Source organism: Ambystoma mexicanum, chromosome 3p, assembly GCF_040938575.1.
Source record: "Ambystoma mexicanum isolate Mex_15411 chromosome 3p, UKY_AmexF1_1, whole genome shotgun sequence".
NCBI lineage: Eukaryota > Metazoa > Chordata > Amphibia > Caudata > Ambystomatidae > Ambystoma > Ambystoma mexicanum.
In genome coordinates, this window is record NC_090925.1 from 1052267759 (window position 1) to 1052286059 (window position 18301).

Sequence of the window (18301 nt, forward strand, 5' to 3'; positions counted from 1 at the left end):
TCTCTCCTTTGTGGCCCACGGAATGTGCCACACCAAAGAATTGACTGCCGCCTTCACTGGTGCGAACCCAGGCATTGGCCTCCCATATTGGTTTACCTGCCCCAAGCTTCCACTGCCCCTGGGTTGTTTGGACCTGTTGCTGAAGGCTGTGCCTGCCTGGTTCTCCCCACCTATGTTGATAGCCCCGGGCCCCTGCCCCCACCAACATTGACCCACCTGTGCCCCTGCTGGGGTCATTGGTGCAGGCTGCTGTGCCTCCCCACTGCCATTGAGAGCCCCAGGCCCTTGACCCCACCATGGTTTTCCATTCTGTGGCTCAGCTGAAGCAGCCACCTGAGACTGCTGACTGACCCCCCCCAGCTGGGCCTGTGCTAGGCAAACCGACTGACAAAAATCTCCCTGGTGGGATCCCGCTCCTTTGCGTCAATTGACCTGTCCCCCCCACCGGGGACCAAGCCTGATACGTTCCACCCATAGGCCTCCCAGAGCCCTGAGTCATCCCTTGTTGAATTAATGATCCATTACTGTTCCCCACAACATCCAACACACTGTTATTAGCAGATACATTTGGCACTTGCCCATTTTTCCCCCATGCCTGCATACATTCCATGACATACCTTTGACCATCTCAAGGGATGTGGTTCCTCCCACAGCTACATCCACCGGTCTGGTTGCAGGAGTGCTGGGTGGAGCCTCAGCAGGTGTAGGAGCCGGTAAGGCTGAATCCTCCTGCACCCTCCCTTTCCCTCATGGTTTCTTGGTGGTACTGGTCTGCTCTTTGCTTGCCTTGGCTTTCGCCATCATTGTCCTCTTTCTTTTCTTTCCTTGGACCTCTTCCTCTTTCTCTTCTTCCATGCCATGTATTTCCACCTCCACCAGCGTCCCCTCACTGGCGCTGTCCTGAAACATGAGTGGCGAGCTGTTCTCTTGGCTGGGCCCTGGTGTTTCCTGTCCTGCCTGAGCCACCATGGAGCTCATCCAATCAGGTCTGTGTGTTGCTGCCGCCAATCTCGCCATCTCAAAAAATGCCTCCAGCTCCATTCTATTGTGCTTTGTGGGAAAGGTCCCTCTTTTTCTGCCTTATGCTATGCTTGATTTACAAACTCTGCTCTCCTGCTGCTGGCAGCTTTGTGGCTGTGTAGTCTAGGCCCCAGCGTGTGGTCCCAGCCCACGGACTAGTTATGCTCTTGCCGGCCTTCCCCTGACTTTTATCGTTCCTTTGCACACCACGTGTGCTGTGATGATGTGCCCCCTTGTCCGTGAGCTCAGGGGCAGGGTTCTGCTTTTGTCTGCTGGCCGTGCCCTGGTTGAACCCTCCACCAGCTGCCTCACCACCGATTTCACACTTGGGCAGCCCGGGTTTCCGGATACGCAGCTGCTCTTGCTGCCCTTGTTGCAAGCCCTGTGCGTGCCCCTTTTCCGCCTGTGCTGTACCTTTAAAACCTTTCAAAGGGGCACCAACCTTCTGACGTATGTTGCGCCTATGCTCTTCCTTCCTGAGGCCCTCGGCATCTGCTCCCAGGCTCCAGCCCCTCTGCTGTCTCTTTTAGAGACTGCGCTGCCTCTCCGGAGCTCCTGGGCTCCGGTCCTATGCTTCAGCCGCTTCCGGGTCTGTCCGCGCTGGGCTTCGCATTTCTGGGCTCCTGCCCCGCCTTCCTCTCCTCCAGCTGTCCCTCTCACCGTGGGCGTGCTGCCTCCGCCTTCAGGTTGCCGTGGCCGCGTCCCTCCTGGGCCTTCTCCTGTCCCGTGCAATGGTGCTCCTGGGCTCTGGCCCCTCCTTCCGCTGCTTCCAGGTTGGCGCTGGCTTCCTCGCTCCTGGGCTCGTGCCCCGCTTCCTCTGCTCCAGCTGTCCCGCTCACCAAGACCGCCGGTGATGCTGAAGCCATGCACACTGCAGATGTGCTGTGGCTCGGCCGCTCCCAAAGCTGGTCGTCCCGGGTCCTAGATCCACAACAGATGGGCAGTCTTTCCGAACTAATCCTTCTTCAAACGAAATCCTTTCCTCACGGCGGGTATGCAGGCGCCTACTGCAGGTGCTGGATGCTCCCTGCTGTAGGACCCTGCTTGTTATAAAGGGGCTTACCCTGCCCCTTTCCTTTGTTTGCCCTTTGCGGGCTTCAGGGTGCATTTGGTGCTGTTTCCCCCCCCCAGACCCTCCCTCCCCTTACCCAGTGAGAGGAGGACCCTGCAGTGGTTACCATGCTGCCTCCTCCATTTTTCTTTGTTTGGTCTTTCGTCATCAGCGGCAAAAATGCTCTTTCAGGTAGGGATTATTCATTTTTTCATTGCGGCTTGTCTGGCGACATGATTTAATTTGACGATTTCATACGTGTGAAATTCACAGTAAAGAGACATTCGGGAGAAAAAAATCAATGTTTCGGAGCTATATCAAGAAAAGAAAACAAACTGCCTGTATATGAGGAGGGGAATCAGGGGCCTGAGAGGCGTGGGCCTCGGGTGGAAGAAGGGGCCACAGGACCTTCTCCCTCCCACAAGGAAAGATGGAAAGCAAAAGCAAGGGGAGTTAGTGGGAGTGAATGCAAGGAAGCGGGAAGGGAAGGCAGGGTGCAGGAAGGAAAGTAATGTGTTGGGGGAAAAGGCACAAGGAAGCAAAGAAAGAGAACATGTAAAGGAAGTGGGTCAGGCATAAAAAAATTGGGGTAGTGAGGGTGATTTAGAAGAACTATAGGTAACCCACAACATACATGGCAATAATGCTTTCAATGAAGGAAGGAAGGGCACAGCTACAAAATGCAAGTGCCACACCGCCACTGCCTTTCTTTTACAGACACTAGGCAGGTCAGTGATACCATGGCCACAGTAGGTGTGATTTATTTCTTGGGTGACCCGAGTATGCACTCCAGAGAAAGAAAGCGATGCTTCTGGATTCCATTGGTGTGGTAGGATAACAAATATTTGCTGGATTGAGCCTAGAACCTACAGGAAGAGTGGATGATAACAATGATGTTTACAAGAAAACAGTAAAAGTATACAATTAAAATATTGTTTTCACACTGATGACGATTTTACAGGTGGACGCAAGGCATGGGCAACCTGTGGATGACTACATGATCAGAATGCGGGAAATGGCAGAGCTATGCAAGTTTGGAAAAGACACAGAAGTCATGATCAGAGACATGCTTGTAGTTCACACAAAACCAGGATATGTTTATTCAAGAGACGGAAATTACACTTGACAAGGCCATCCATATTGCTAAAGTAGAAAAAAGTAAATATGAGTTAAGGAACTGATCGGAATCATACCCACCAAGGAGGTGCATGCGTTGCAAATAAGGAGAAGATGCCACAATGTATTACAACATGGTGATGACAAAGAATGAACGAAAAGGAGAAAAGAGCTTAGGAGATGTCATCGATGTTGCAGTTCCAAGCACCTGGCCAATGACATTGGCTATCTTTAGGAAGGGACTTTGGGAACTATGGAAAATATGGCCATTTCACAAAAATATGCTGCATGAGCAGCAACAAGGCTACGTCCATTGAGACCAGGGAAGATGGAGGTGATGAAGTGGCTCCTGAAGAAGAAGATCTCATGATATAGGCTCAGAAGAGTGATACCAGACTGCATGATTAAAGTGATCAAGACCGAGGAAAAAACAGACGTCTCTAGAGGTTTAAGTGTCCACCTACCATGGAACATCCCAAATGATGGATAGAATTTAAAGGAAGAAAAGGCAGGGTGAGAGTATACACTGGCAGGCTCAGAAGAGTGATACCAGACTGCATGATTAAAGTGATCAAGACCGAGGAAAAAACAGACGTCTCTAGAGGTTCAAGTGTCCATCTACCATGGAACATCCCAAATGATGGATAGAATTTAAAGGAAGAAAAGGCAGGGTGAGAGTATACGCTGGCAGGCTCAGAAGAGTGATACCAGACTGCATGATTAAAGTGATCAAGACCGAGGAAAAAACAGACGTCTCTAGAGGTTTAAGTGTCCATCTACCATGGAACATCCCAAATGATGGATAGAATTTAAAGGAAGAAAAGGCAGGGTGAGAGTATACGCTGGCAGGCTCAGAAGAGTGATACCAGACTGCATGATTAAAGTGATCAAGACCGAGGAAAAAACAGAGGTCTCTAGAGGTTTAAGTGTCCATCTACCATGGAACATCCCAAATGATGGATAGAATTTAAAGGAAGAAAAGGCAGGGTGAGAGTATACGCTGGCAGGCTCAGAAGAGTGATACCAGACTGCATGATTAAAGTGATCAAGACCGAGGAAAAAACAGACGTCTCTAGAGGTTTAAGTGTCCATCTACCATGGAACATCCCAAATGATGGATAGAATTTAAAGGAAGAAAAGGCAGGGTGAGAGTATACGCTGGCAGGCTCAGAAGAGTGATACCAGACTGCATGATTAAAGTGATCAAGACCGAGGAAGAAACAGACGTCTCTAGAGGTTTAAGTGTCCATCTACCATGGAACATCCCAAATGATGGATAGAATTTAAAGGAAGAAAAGGCAGGGTGAGAGTATACGCTGGCAGGCTCAGAAGAGTGATACCAGACTGCATGATTAAAGTGATCAAGACCGAGGAAAAAACAAAGGTCTCTAGAGGTTTAAGTGTCCATCTACCATGGAACATCCCAAATGATGGATAGAATTTAAAGGAAGAAAAGGCAGGGCGAGAGTATACTTATTCGAGAAAGGCCCTGCTCTTCTGGGGTGGGACTAGCAGGCCAAGTTAGATATCAACCTAGACTTCAATACTACAGACCATGAATCCATGTTGGAATGCAAAGCTGTTGGATGTTTGAAATATTATTCCATACACACATGCCAGCATTACAACAAAGACTCAGAATCAATAATCACAAAACTGTAATAAAAAAATGAAATTATTAGAAAACATATATTATTTTCTACAAAAGAGTTAAGGTTAAACCAACAAAAATGTAATCGTCCTCTACCTTTGACTAGGTCTTTGTTGAGAAAACACTATTTCCTAATGCTTATTATTCACAACTTGGCCCACGCTGGAATCTACATCGATATTCCATTGAAGGTCACAATTTAGAAGTGTGAAGTTGTAGATTTATTTGGAAAGATGCATATATAAACAAAGTAATACAGCTTGTAAATTTAAAAATTCATAACCTGGCTCGAATCACTAAAGTCAGTACAAGGCATTCAGGGGAAAATGGCTGTTTTTTTAATCTTGTCAACCTCTTTAGTTTCGAAGTGGGTGGGGCTTACAATAATTTCTGATGTAATCCAGGATGAACATACACACCCATAGCCATAATAAAATATATGATTGAAAAGAAATATCATATCATACATTTTATTCATGTATTATTAACGTTTATTATATTGTCACTTTAACTTTATTATTCCTGATGTTTGAAGAGTTTTAGATGAGAAAACGGTTACATTTTAAGGATGATCACCTGGTAGTCTCCCATTTGAATGGCACTCACCCCACACTTAATCAGACAGTTCACTGTCATGACTACAATCCTTTCCTATTGAAATTAAACCGCATAGACATGTGTTAAGGGCAGTCAAGGGGCTAATATTTGATTTCATTTTAAGTAGAAATGAATTCAGGGATATGGAAAATTGCATCTATCGCTAATTGTTCAGTGTCCAGGTCCTGTTTTGCAATGTTGGGCATGAACGTCGTCACTGAAAACCCAGAAGCCTATCCACTCAAAGCCCATCCAATTATTTAGCACTCATTTGATTTGACAAAGTTGACCCTCGGCTCTACTAAAAACAAATTTAGATGTCAGAAATCATAAATTAATAATATAGATGCCAGGGATCGTCCATGCCAGTTTTGACAAAGTATAATTAGTGGTTGATTAGAGCGACATTGCCAGATTCCTGTACTACTTCATGTTTCTCTATCATAGCTGCCTAATACAAGAGTGAATGGCCACCCTTAGCACAGCCTTTTACACCTTCAGTTGATGGTTTTGCGATTCTAATGTAACCTCCTAATGTTATGATTTCACAATATCATGTTTCTTGCCACATAAGACAATAACATGTATTTAGAAATAGCACAGCAACCCTTTGCCATAATAGACTTGTTATACCAGCCACATGCCTATTCAGTAGGGAGAGCACATTTTCAGCACCATGAACATTTTTTTGACTGGAGAAACACATTTGTAAAACATTCTCTGATTTTTCATCCCCTCGTATACGTGAGCTCACAATGACTTCTTTTTTTTATAATTCAAGTGGTTTGTCATGTACCAAATAGTTAATCTTCCTTATATTTGATTTTTCCCCACCACTATTGGGCAAATCTCAAACTATTAATATGCCAAAGATCTACTGGGTTTATTGATAGTCTTTTGCCTCCACCCAGAGGTTAATATTTTCCATTCTATGGATATTTCTATTGGAAGCTTGAAGAGCCATTAAGAGATCCCACCAATATTCCAAGAAAAGGTTGTCGTTGCCTAGAGGAAGATAAACATTCAGTATGATAATGGTGTCATTCACAATCCTAGTGCATTAGATTATTAGCTCCTCAATGGAAGGGTGAAGAGTTTCCAAAATAAACAGTTGAAGTGTCTGTCAAGGGTTTTGACCCATGTTGAATCAATAGACTGGGTAGATGTGGGGATGAGCTGTCGCCGCCCATTATTCTATCCCAGAACAAACTAAATCAATAGACTGGGTGGTTGTGGGGATGAGCTATCGCCGCCCACATTCACGCCAGAATAGGAGAACTGCGCAGTTGGCACGAGACCACTCCAAAGATACAAGCTTCTTGTGGGGGGTTCCACATCACCACTCTACTGTAAGGATGCCATCAAAACAATGTTAAGGAAGGGCCTTACACTATCAAGCAAAAGACCACTCTATTGAAATGCAGTAATTCAAGACAACTCAAAAGTGGATGCAGTACCGACAAATTCCCCAAGGTGGCGCTAGTGGTCTAAACTCTGACAGGGAAACTGTATTTAGGAGTTGCAAGAGGGGCAGGGACTTCAAAGCTTGTTGGTTAATTGAAAATCCTAGCCACCTGCTGTTCCCAGAGGCCAAGAGGCTGGGAAACCTTAACACCTCAGAGATTCCCACACCAGGAGGCAGGATATCACATGACCCTGTTGATTGATTGAGGAGAGACTTCCAGGCAGCCTGCTGGAGCCCACACAAAAGGCTCTTTCTGTTGAATGGGGTATGTTAATTTTGAGTGTTTCCTGTCAACAGCCCTCTGCAGCAAGGAGAGACATGTGATCACTGACCCACCCAGACTTCTGGAGGCGGACCCAAACACTTGGGGAGTTGAATTGCAACAAATATATATTTTATAGAAATAGTGATAACTTATTGTAACCAAATGACAGGAATGTACAACTTTGAGAGTCTTAGTTTGAAAAATGCCCTCACGATTTGAGTCCAAACTCCAATTTGTACCATGTTCTGGGGCAAAACCCCGCTAATTATGAATATTGTATACAATGTGTTTAAGCTAGAGACATGGAAAGTTACTGGGATATATGTGGAAGGGAACTGTACCTTTGTATAATTTTTGATGAAAATCCCATATTGCACAACCCACTAAAATCGAAAATAAGTTGCCATTTTTGAATGCAAGCTCCTAGAAACGCCATAGGTGGAACAGAGACTACCTTAAGCAAGGTGCCATATGTACATGTAATGTCAACCACTTGTGTACCTGGGAAATATGTATTTGAATCAAATATAGATTTGTGGGCAAATTGACCAGGGGAGGATCCTCTGACCCATAAACAGACCTCATCACTCTGACTCACAACCCAATTCCCCCAATCATGGGAGAGGGGAGAATTGGGCCAATGACAAGTAGAGAGGTGCAGGCACAGTTATGCCACGCACACACCCACTTCCAAAACACATAAAAAGAGACTGCTGGTCCAGGTAGAGACATTCAATTCCATTTTCTGCGGGACGCTCTGCCGGGAGACTCCAGACTTCACATCCATCAATCTTCAAAGACCAGAACTTTACTTCAGAACTTAAAGCAAGGGCATAAACCCACAAACTGAGAACTCTTCTCAGCAGGCCTCAGCATCCTTAACGTCATTTGCAAACTATTCCACAGTCGGGCGAGCTGTCTGAATTCTTTTGCCAAGAACTTTTTCCAGTACCCGGAAAGCAGTGTTACATCCAGAATCCCCTTGATCCGGACCGGAATCAGACCAGAGATCCAGAGAACCACAGGCCGCTGTATCCAGAGAGCTGACCCAGATCGCTGTGAAGTGCCGAGACCAGAACCGGAGTACAGTCCAAAACCTGACCAGATCCGTGGCGAGGCCCATTCCTGCCCAAAATATATTGTGAGTACCGCCAGAACTGTCCAGAACCCAATCTCTTAGTTAAAATAATCTAATCCAAACTATTTTAACCTAAGTAGAACTGCCTCCTAGAAATCGTGTCATCTGTCATTTTTAAAGCTGCACAACTGTCACCTGTCATTTTGAGTTTTACTTTAAATCCGAAAATCTACCTTTATTAAATCGTCCGTATCTCTTGAACCATTTGGGCCAGGAACGATTCATGCAGTCGCAAAATTTACCGCGATTTGCAATTTGGCTCAATTTCTCCACTTGTCAAAATAGCAGCTCCATTCTTTCCTTTGTTAAAATCCGTTTGCAACCTGGTAATAACTCATAGATCATTGCTAAAGTGAGCCTGAACTAATACCAACAAGCATCTCTCACTCACCCTGAATATCTAGAGGGAATTAAAAGCATTTTTAGCACATTTCTCACTTCATTGTCATCACATTCAAAGCATTTTTGGGCCTGTGTTTCAAACCTCTACCTGTTTTCCTCCTAGCTTGCTGGGGGGGAACTGCATTTCGTATTGCATTTTGTTGGGATTCTTGAAGACTGTGTGCTCTCCTTCCATTTCTTACATTGCATAGTGGGGGAGTGAATTGTCAAGGAAAAGTGATTACATTGTCTTTTGTTGAAGCCATATCAAGTTATTTTCTGTACTGCATTTCATTCATCATTGCGTTTCCTTGAACCATATAAAGCATTCTTTCCCACCTTATTCTTCGGTTCCTATTCATAAGTTACCTCTTGCTGATTACTGCTCATATTCACAAGTGTAATATCCATTATCAATTTATTTATAGAGGTGTGATATATATATATATTGTTTAAATTTCAAATAAACCTTTTAATTTGCAAAACAAACTTACTTCTTGGCTCAGTGGGGTCACGGGATTCTAAGAGGGGGGTGTTATACAAGGGTTGTCATCCAGAGTACTGAACTGGACATAAAAATACATCAATAAGGGTTTTCCTCAGCATCCCAGACTAGGCATTGACTTGGCTGTAGTGTTGATTGAATATCGCTTACATGTGTATGTAGATAAGAGCAATGCCTTAAACCACCCCCTTGACAGAATTTGTGTGCTGAACTTTAAATCCATTTGAGACCAAAAAGTCTATGATGCTGGTGTATTTATTAGTAAATCACATTTCTCAATTCCGAGCAGATCTAAGTTGTGTTTGTCAATAAAATTATCAATGTGAATTGCATTATTTGTAGCAGAACCCTTTTGTTCATTAATCTGTCAAATGTTTTACTTTTCTGGAATGCTTTGTGTTAATTGCAGAGTTTTTGTGGGAGGGTGTAAGCTTTCCATTGACTTAAATCTGGAGTTTATCGCTTCATTCGTTTTCTTTTACACAACACATAGAGCCTCCCTCCAGCAAGCTAGGCATAGAGGATTGGATTCTGTTGTAATCTTACTTCTCTAGATTCAGCCTGTGCCAGGTTTCTTGTAAGCTCATTTAACGATGCTGTTTTTTTGTTTGGTTTAGGATTGTTGTACACGAGTCAACCACAGTTAACATTCTGAGATGCAGACACATGACTATGGCAACATCAAAAATGAATATGACAACATCAATCGTCCAACACTTAGGCCCCTGCTCAGCGGGGCAAAGACAACGCACCTGCAATAGACCTAGTGTGATAAGCAGGTAGTGATGATTCCTAGGTACTTCCTGATTTGGTGTAGATGTGTGTGGTTCTGCTGTGTGTTGCCCTGAGATAAGGGACATACCATTATATGCCCGGGATAAAATAAGTAAAAATAGAGTAATAAATATAATAATTGGTTATTTATAACGTGCTTAATACCCAAATGTTTCTAAGTGTAGACCCAGGATTGAACCAGCATTGCTCTGCATCTTTTTGCTTCCAAGGCGAGCACGTTGCCTCTTAGCTATTGACCTCAGTAAGTGTGCCTGAGTCCTTTAACTATGCCCTAACCACTTTATCATCTGTGAGGAAGAGATTAAAACGTACTTGGATGTAAATATGGAAGATCCTGTGGAATCTAAATGCGTTATGGTCATTAACCACTTAAATGCCAGGACAATTTTTCCTAATGGTATTCCCCATGTACCTAGGATGAGCAATCTCGTCCTTGGCATTTAAGATTATCCATACATGTTTCACGTTTCAATTCCTAGCACGTGTTTTGCAAATCAGAGCTTCTTCAGTGTTTAGCATGGGGATAATAATGTAGTAACAGTAGAGTGAATGGTACACAATCTTATTAAAACAAACTTGTCATGAGAACTACATTTAAGGCAACATATATCTGAATATATTCCATGTGAGTTCCAACAAACAGCTGGTGAGGTCTTCGTTTTGGGAGTGTTTAAAGCCAACTCCTTCAGATTAGCTGGACAATCATGGGTCTGAATTCCTATGCGTGCCTTCTGTTACAATGAGTTGCAGATTGTCTAAATGTATTGGCATTCTGCCAATACATGTTGGCAACCTGCACACCACATGTGCAGAGCATTATAGAACTTCAGCTGATACGTTTTATGCAATCTGCCCCTGCAAAGCTTCATGAGACAGGCCGACCAAGTTACAGACAGGATGGCTTCATCTATTTTAAACGTAATGCAGCCCACCACCGCTGACACATCTGCAACACATTGGACACAATCAAGAAAGTATGGGTGCATTTCTCAGTGCCCACAGTAGAGACTCAAAGTACCTTTTACCTCCAGAGCAGAAACCGTTGAAATGTATCCTAGGATGTCTTCCGCTAGTATCAAGATTGTGCTCTCCCGGCCGTGAGAACATTGTGTATGCTTAAGACCTAAGACTTGCATGCAGAGAACCTGTGAACATCATGCAGAAACATTGTTGCTCCTCATTGTCATGTTCTGCCTGAACCACCCCTTCCATTTTGAAAAGCATGGGTACTCTTCTGCATAAATTCCCAGTGCACACGGGGAGTGAGGTTGCTGAACTGAGTATTGTTCAATCAATGGGTTGCTTTTTGTCCTGTGTTTGCTGGCTTTGCTGACTGCTATTAAAGCTGTACGCAAATCCACCTGGAGACACTGTGGCTGAATTCTTTCCACAACAAGATTGGCGCCTGCCACATTGAATTCCAGCTGCCCTGCTGCGAAAACCCAGCGTTCCCTGGACGCGACGCCCACTGATCCCTGGTGGCCCAAGTAAGTTGCCATCGTCTGCTAGTGTGGTCCACTGGCAGGTGTGACCAGGGTTTCAGGGGAAGTAGGCAGATCAGGTGCGGAACGGGAACCGACTGAGAACCGTGGTTCAGTGAGTGAATTTAATTGCATTGCTATTTGTAATGTTTTGGTCACTGTTACTGGTAACAGATTGGGGTAATGACTGTCTCTGGGGGACCTGGAAACTGAAAACTGACTGGTTATCCTAGGAACTAGGGGGAAAAACACCCTGCCTGCATCTGTATCTTTCTGATCAGAAGGGAAAGAAACCGGATGGTCAGTGTGAGAAGTGGTGACTACAGCAGTATAACGTAAGATCTGGGAATCCGTGTGTCTTGTGTGAATGCAGAGAAAATATTGCATGATAGTCCAGTACTTGTCCTGCCTAATTCCTCTCCTCTACCTGAAACCCTATCTGTGCCTCTCAGTTGCGAAGCCAACTTTTGTTTTTGCTCTCTACTTTCCTAGCACTGGAGCTTTAACAGGTTTTGTTTCCCTCGTTTATGTGTCTTGCCTGCAACTCTTACCCAACACAATCTCTGGAAATAGCTGAATTGCTCTGTATTCTGGCTAACAGGAGACAAGTACTCTGGCATAAAGTACAGTCCTGTGGGTATAGATTTGGCCAACACTGACAGGTGTTTCTGAAATGTCTGTAACTGGGGAGGAGCGGATCTCATGTGACTCGACTCTAACCTCTGAGTGGATGCTACAAGGTGCTCAGCAATGAGACGGGCAGGCTCTGTCTGCCACCGAGCACGGTGGTACTTGTTAGGAAAGATTTCCATTTATGTGTAATTTTCCCTCCAGTTGTGTACCCCCCAACTATTGTGCTGCTGTTTAACACCATAGTCTGAATTTACCAGGGTTGCCCAGCCTCCTGCTGCCCTCCCCTGGGCTTTCGCTCACTTTTTATGGGAAAACTAACATGCCCTTAAGACAGTCATTACTGGGAGACTTTGTTTCCCTTAGTCCTTTCCAATGTTGCAACTTTTCTGCAACATGTAACAAGTGTACAACGTACCTTCCAGTACAGTACACTTGGGTCTCTTATTCATTTCCAAAGGCCCTAGATACTCTCAAAGTATTTCTTAGGAGATGTGCAGATGTGTGGACAGGGCTGGGGACAGCTTATCTTTTCATGTATTTTTAACCCTTTCCTGCCAGGTAAACCACGATTACCGCGGTTGGCACGAATAGGTGGCCTTGCTCCAAAATGGTCATGCCACAAAGTTCTTTGTTCTATCCTTTGGCCATCTTGCCCCTTCGCCTTCCCAGGGTTGAGCCGACCTGGGTCAGTCCTTATTTGTCTATGCATTTTCCGATGAAACGCCAAGCTTTTGCGGGCTTCTGCATGCCTTATATGTGTGCCAGTGAATAAAGGATGACAAGTCCCGCTAACTCAATACATTACATAAACATTTTATTTCATCAATACAAAAATATATGTGTGATACTTATTATGATACTAGTATGTATCCATAATGTAAAATCAAGGGAAATCCCCAAACACCCATGCAATGTCGATCTCTGTAGTTCTCACTGAACGAAGGATAGGATTCAAGTATCCTGAAGCTAAGAAGCTGAGTCGAAGAACTGCTGGTGACCTGCTGGAAGGTTTGGCACCCTGAGCCCGCTGTCGTCCCGTGGGACCTCTCTACATCTGGTTGTCCTAGAAGGTCTGCGAAGACGCTTCGACCCATTGGAATAGTGGGACCAACTATTCTCGGCACATTCATCAAAACCTGCAAGTACGCCTTCTCAGAAGTGTCCCTGGGCCAACCAGTGGCTGACCAGCTTACGCAGGACCTTTGCTCTGTCTCTGCTGCATTTTTGAAGAGGCCCTCAGAACTTGGTATCTCGCTAGCTCTGTGTTCACGGCACCCTCACACCGAATATTGCACACTTGGAGTTCCCAGGTCTAAAGTGAGACAAGTGCGCCCGAAACAGAGCATACACTGTTACAGTGTCGCCCATCCGTGGTGATGACTTTTGCAGGTACGCTGCATTTGTGCCTCTCTTGCCCCTAAGGCCTGCTGCAGTGAAACTGGCCTGATATATCCACCAGGGATGGAGAAATCGCGACTGTCCCATTTGGGAATCATCGCTGTATCTTCGTCTCTGAAAGCCTTAGAGCGCCAAATTGCAGCACTTGAACCTGCAATCAAAGTGGACTGGACGGCCCAAGTTTGGTCCGGAGTGCACCGGGGTCAGTGAATAATCGCAACCCTAGCCAGTGGCCCCTAGTGCCTGCATCCATTTTACACACAAGTGGCCCCTGAGGGCCCCTCTCCTTTCCACTGCTAGTGCGAACTAGCCAACTATTCCCAACTCTTGGAATTGACTCTGCCCTCAAGTGGACACCCTCCTCGAATAGTGGGAACCTATTCTTCATTGCCTCACCCACCTTCCTGAGTTGCTACAGACCCTTGAAGAGACCCCGTTTTGCCCATTTCAACTACCGCGTGCGCTGGCATTGCATGTACATTTGATCATTAGGCTCCACTCTTCTTAGGGATTGGACTGCCTCTAAGTTAGGAGTGTGTTGGATGCAGAAGGGACTAAAGACTATTTCCACTGCCTGTTTCCTTCCCCTTTTAGGTTGTGCACCTATTTCGTACATTAGCCATTTAGACCCAATTTGTCTCATATATATGTATTTAGTTAGGATTGTGTTGGCCTAATAAGTATTACTGTGATTTGATTTGTGTGTTGAAACTCAAAGGCCTTGAAATAAATGTATACATATTTTTAATATATCTACACATGACTGGGAGTGATTTGTAAGTGTCCTTTACTCTCTGTGCTCATTGAGGTCTTTCAGTCACCCTCACCCTGGCCTTATTGCAAAGAGACCAACAAAACGAATGCACATTAACAAACGCAAGGCAAACAAAACGCTGGGACACATATATGACAATTAATCCTCACTACCCCTTGTCCTTTTCCTTCTCCTTCTTCTGTTCCAGACAGGATTTAACCGAGTACCATTCTACTGTAAGTGGTTTCAATCCGGCACTTCACCTAAGTCAATGCCTAGCATGGGATGCACAACTGAAACCCTTAATTATTTATTTGTTTCTATAAATTCATTTATTCTGAACGATGTACCACTTATATCACGCCCCTCTCTTTGAATCCCCCCGGTCACACTGAACCAGGAATCAGGCTGGTTTGCAAAGTTAAAATATTTATTATGTATTTCACATTATAATCACACTATTTTTAATGGTTATACAATAATCACCAATGGGGTGATGTTACACTAAACAATCTCTTTAATCATAAGGAGTAATAATGAGCAAAAATAATGCAGCATAGCAATAATACTTTTGTGGGTTTGTTCAAATCGAATGGCAATGTGGTGGTTTATACTTCCCCCTGCACACCCCTCAATCTTCCCAATATGCAATATAGAGAGATAGGAGGAGAGAGAACAGGGTTCAGGAATGCATAATTCAAGCAAATATATCAATCCCAATTTCACCCCAGAAAACACAATAGAGAAACAGAACTAATTGGCAAACTGTCAAAATGATTTTAAAGTTGGCTTTGAATGGAATGGGGAAAACACTAAAATGGTTTAAATTACAGAAATTGTTTAAATACTAATGGGAGCCGCTTTGTGTGGTTGCAGACAAACACTAGCAATGATTTGAGAGTAATGAGCAATGGGAAAACTTATTTTGAGATCGGATGCAATTAAAAGCTATTTTCTCGTTATAGATTTTGCCCAAATGAAAATTTGCGGCAAACTTTTCTGCGAGCGGTAATCACGATCGCGGGAGAACTATAAGGATTTGTTATGTGGTTTTGGATTCTCCCGAAAGGGTCGGATGGTAGCTACAAGCAGACATTTAAATTACATTTCTAGCATGAGAATTAAAGAAGTTATGGACGTTTTTGTGGAGGTCGTTTTTTTCAGATAGAGGCAAATTGTAAAACAAAGATGCGCTTTTAAAAAGACAACAAGATTTCTTACACGAGGAATGGACTATGAAGATGCAAACTACACGACAGCACAGCCACCAGCACAGGACGTCTCTGGATGGTTTTTGCCTGCCGAGACGCTCGCCTTCTTCAGATTAAATATATATCAGTGCAAAGATCGGTTTAACACTACTAGTACAGAAGATAATAATAGAGATGAGATAGAGAGTCCAGGCAGTTCAAAAATATTCTAACAATGCAGTTCTGGATATAATAGAGGACGGGTTTGGATAGGGATGACTACGGACAGTACATAGGCTAGTGACAGTCCTATACTAAGGATACTCACTATATAGGTTTGGACAGAACCGTCAGGGATTCAGGTCAGTCAAGATTTCTGGACAGAAATTCTGCTGGGCACACTGGACTGGATGGCAAGGTGCTCTGGTCTGCAATCAGCAAGGCGCTCTGGCCACCGCTGGGTAGGACTGGACTATATCTGCAATGGCTCTGGTTCACAGCTATCTGGTCACAGCATGGCTCTACTGGGTTGGGTCTTTGGATTCTGGCAATAATTCTTAGCAGGAAAGCAGATACAGCACAGCCAGGTCGTCTTTGGTTCCCCTTAGATGTCTGGGTTAAAGTGTGGTTTCTGGAGTTTTTAGGGCCTAGTTTAGAATGGTTCAGCTATGGAAATGGGCCCTTCTGCTTGCCAAGTTTCTGGAGTCTGGAGTCTGGAATGTGGATAGTTCTCTTGCAAAGTGCTCTGCCAGAAATCAATTGGTGGGTGAAACTGTGTGTCTCTCTAAGCCGTCAGTTGTCTCTACTTATGAATTTAATAAGGGGCAGTGAATGCCGAATTATCCTAAGCTCACCCCCTAGGCAGGTGTCATGATCTCTGCTTCCAAAAGGTCAGGGTTTTCCCAACTCCCTTGGAAGCAGATCCATAACCCAGGTTCCGAGTGCCAACCAGTCCCAATTGGGACCTTTTGGACCCAGTCCTGGCGCCAGTGGCACCAGGCTCATAAATATGCCCAGTCCCAGCGCTGGAAGCGCCGGGCTCATAATGCTTGGGTGGACTTACCTTCAGCAGACCATGCTGCTTACTTGCCTGCCAGTTGAGCCTCTGATCCTCTTCTGTTTGGAACTACTTTTCCTGTTGGGTGGGGCTGGAGCCACTCCCTAGATTCAGAACACTGGAACTCTTCTGGAAAGCAGGAACTCTTTTCTTACCAGGAACTCTTTTCTTACTTAGGCGTGGCTGTGGAAGGACACATCTAAGCACTACAGGAGGCTATTTAAACCACACCCGGTGGATGAATCTTGCTTTGCGTTATTCTGCAACCTCTGCAGCAGAACGCTCATCGTGTCTTCTGCATCCGGTCCTGGGCCTAAGGAAAAAGGCTTACCTTTCCTGAATCCAGTCTTCAGCAACACCTATAAAGACAAGAAAGAACAGGTTAGCATTCCGGCATCTGAAAGGCAAAGGCTTACCATCCTGAATCCAGTCTTCAGCAACACCTATAAAGACAAGAAAGAACAGGTTAGCATTCCGGCATCTGAAAGGCAAAGGCTTACCTACTCTTCGTGCGCTCCGGAGGTCTTCACACTGCATTCCGGCATCTGAAAGACAAAAGTTGACCAACTCTTCGCACGCTCCGGAGGCCTTCGGCGCTGCATCCCGCATCTGAAAGACAAAACAAGGTGCGTTTAAAGACATTGGGGAACTTTAATACTCACGTGCCATTACTCCTTTCCACATCTAATCCAGTGGGTATTCCGGCACCCTGCAGCCGCTCCGAACTCGTACCTGCAAAATAAAAAGACAGTTAGAGCGCATAGTGAAGCAGGCAACAAGCGCTTACTTACGTGCTTCCAGGCGCTTCTATTCATCACACGGGCTCCATCTTCAACTCACTTCAGCCCGTCATCCGCCATCGCCGGAACCCTGCAAAACAAGAGACATCATTACTAAAGACTTTAAAGACATTTGAATGACTCGAAACTTACCGTTCGTGCAGTAAACGACGGACAGCAGTCCTCTGAAGTCAAGAGGCCTGCGCTACCTATCCAGTGAAGAAACTGGTTACAGCACCCTGCCCCGAGGCAGATGGAGAGCTCGGCATTCACTTACCTAAGGTGAGAGCGTTAACCTTTGGGGGTCTACAGGAGAGGAGAAGAGGAAAGAGATAGGGACACCCCAATAACCCCAGTTCATTAACCCCATATTTTCTATCTGCAGACATCTTACTCTACACGTCAGGCATACAGTGCACAGAGGTCCAGCCCAAAGAGCCAACCGGGTGCTACACATCACCTTTGAAGATACGGTAGTCGCCCAGTCAAGACCGGCGCCTCTGCGAGAATCAGGTGAGCGTTACAGAACGCAAAGCCTACCACAAAACTCTGGCCCAGGCGCTATGGAAACCTCGGATACTGACCCCCTAGCCCGGTTACTTGGGGAACTAAGGGCAGAAGTGCATGCAGCTCGTCAGGAAACAAATGCTCTAAGAAGGGAACTAATTATTTCCAAGGAGAGAACAGACAATCTTGCTAGACAAGTGCTACAGTCACAAGCCGGACAGACCCCGTTACCCGCATCAGGGGCAAATCTTCCTTCAACATCCTCTATGAATCCAGTGCAGATCAACCTACCTGGGAATGTACCTCTGGCTCCGCCCAAACGATTTTCTGGTGACCCAAAGAGGTTTGCAGTATTTATCAATCAGTGCCGGTTGCACTTTTTATGCCGGCCAGCAGCCTTTCCAACTGATCAAGCAAAAGTAGCTTTTGTACTTTCGTACCTTAGTGGCAATGCGGCAGACTGGTCGATCCCTCTAGTTAATCAAGATGATCCGGTTCTCCATGATTTTCAAGCCTTT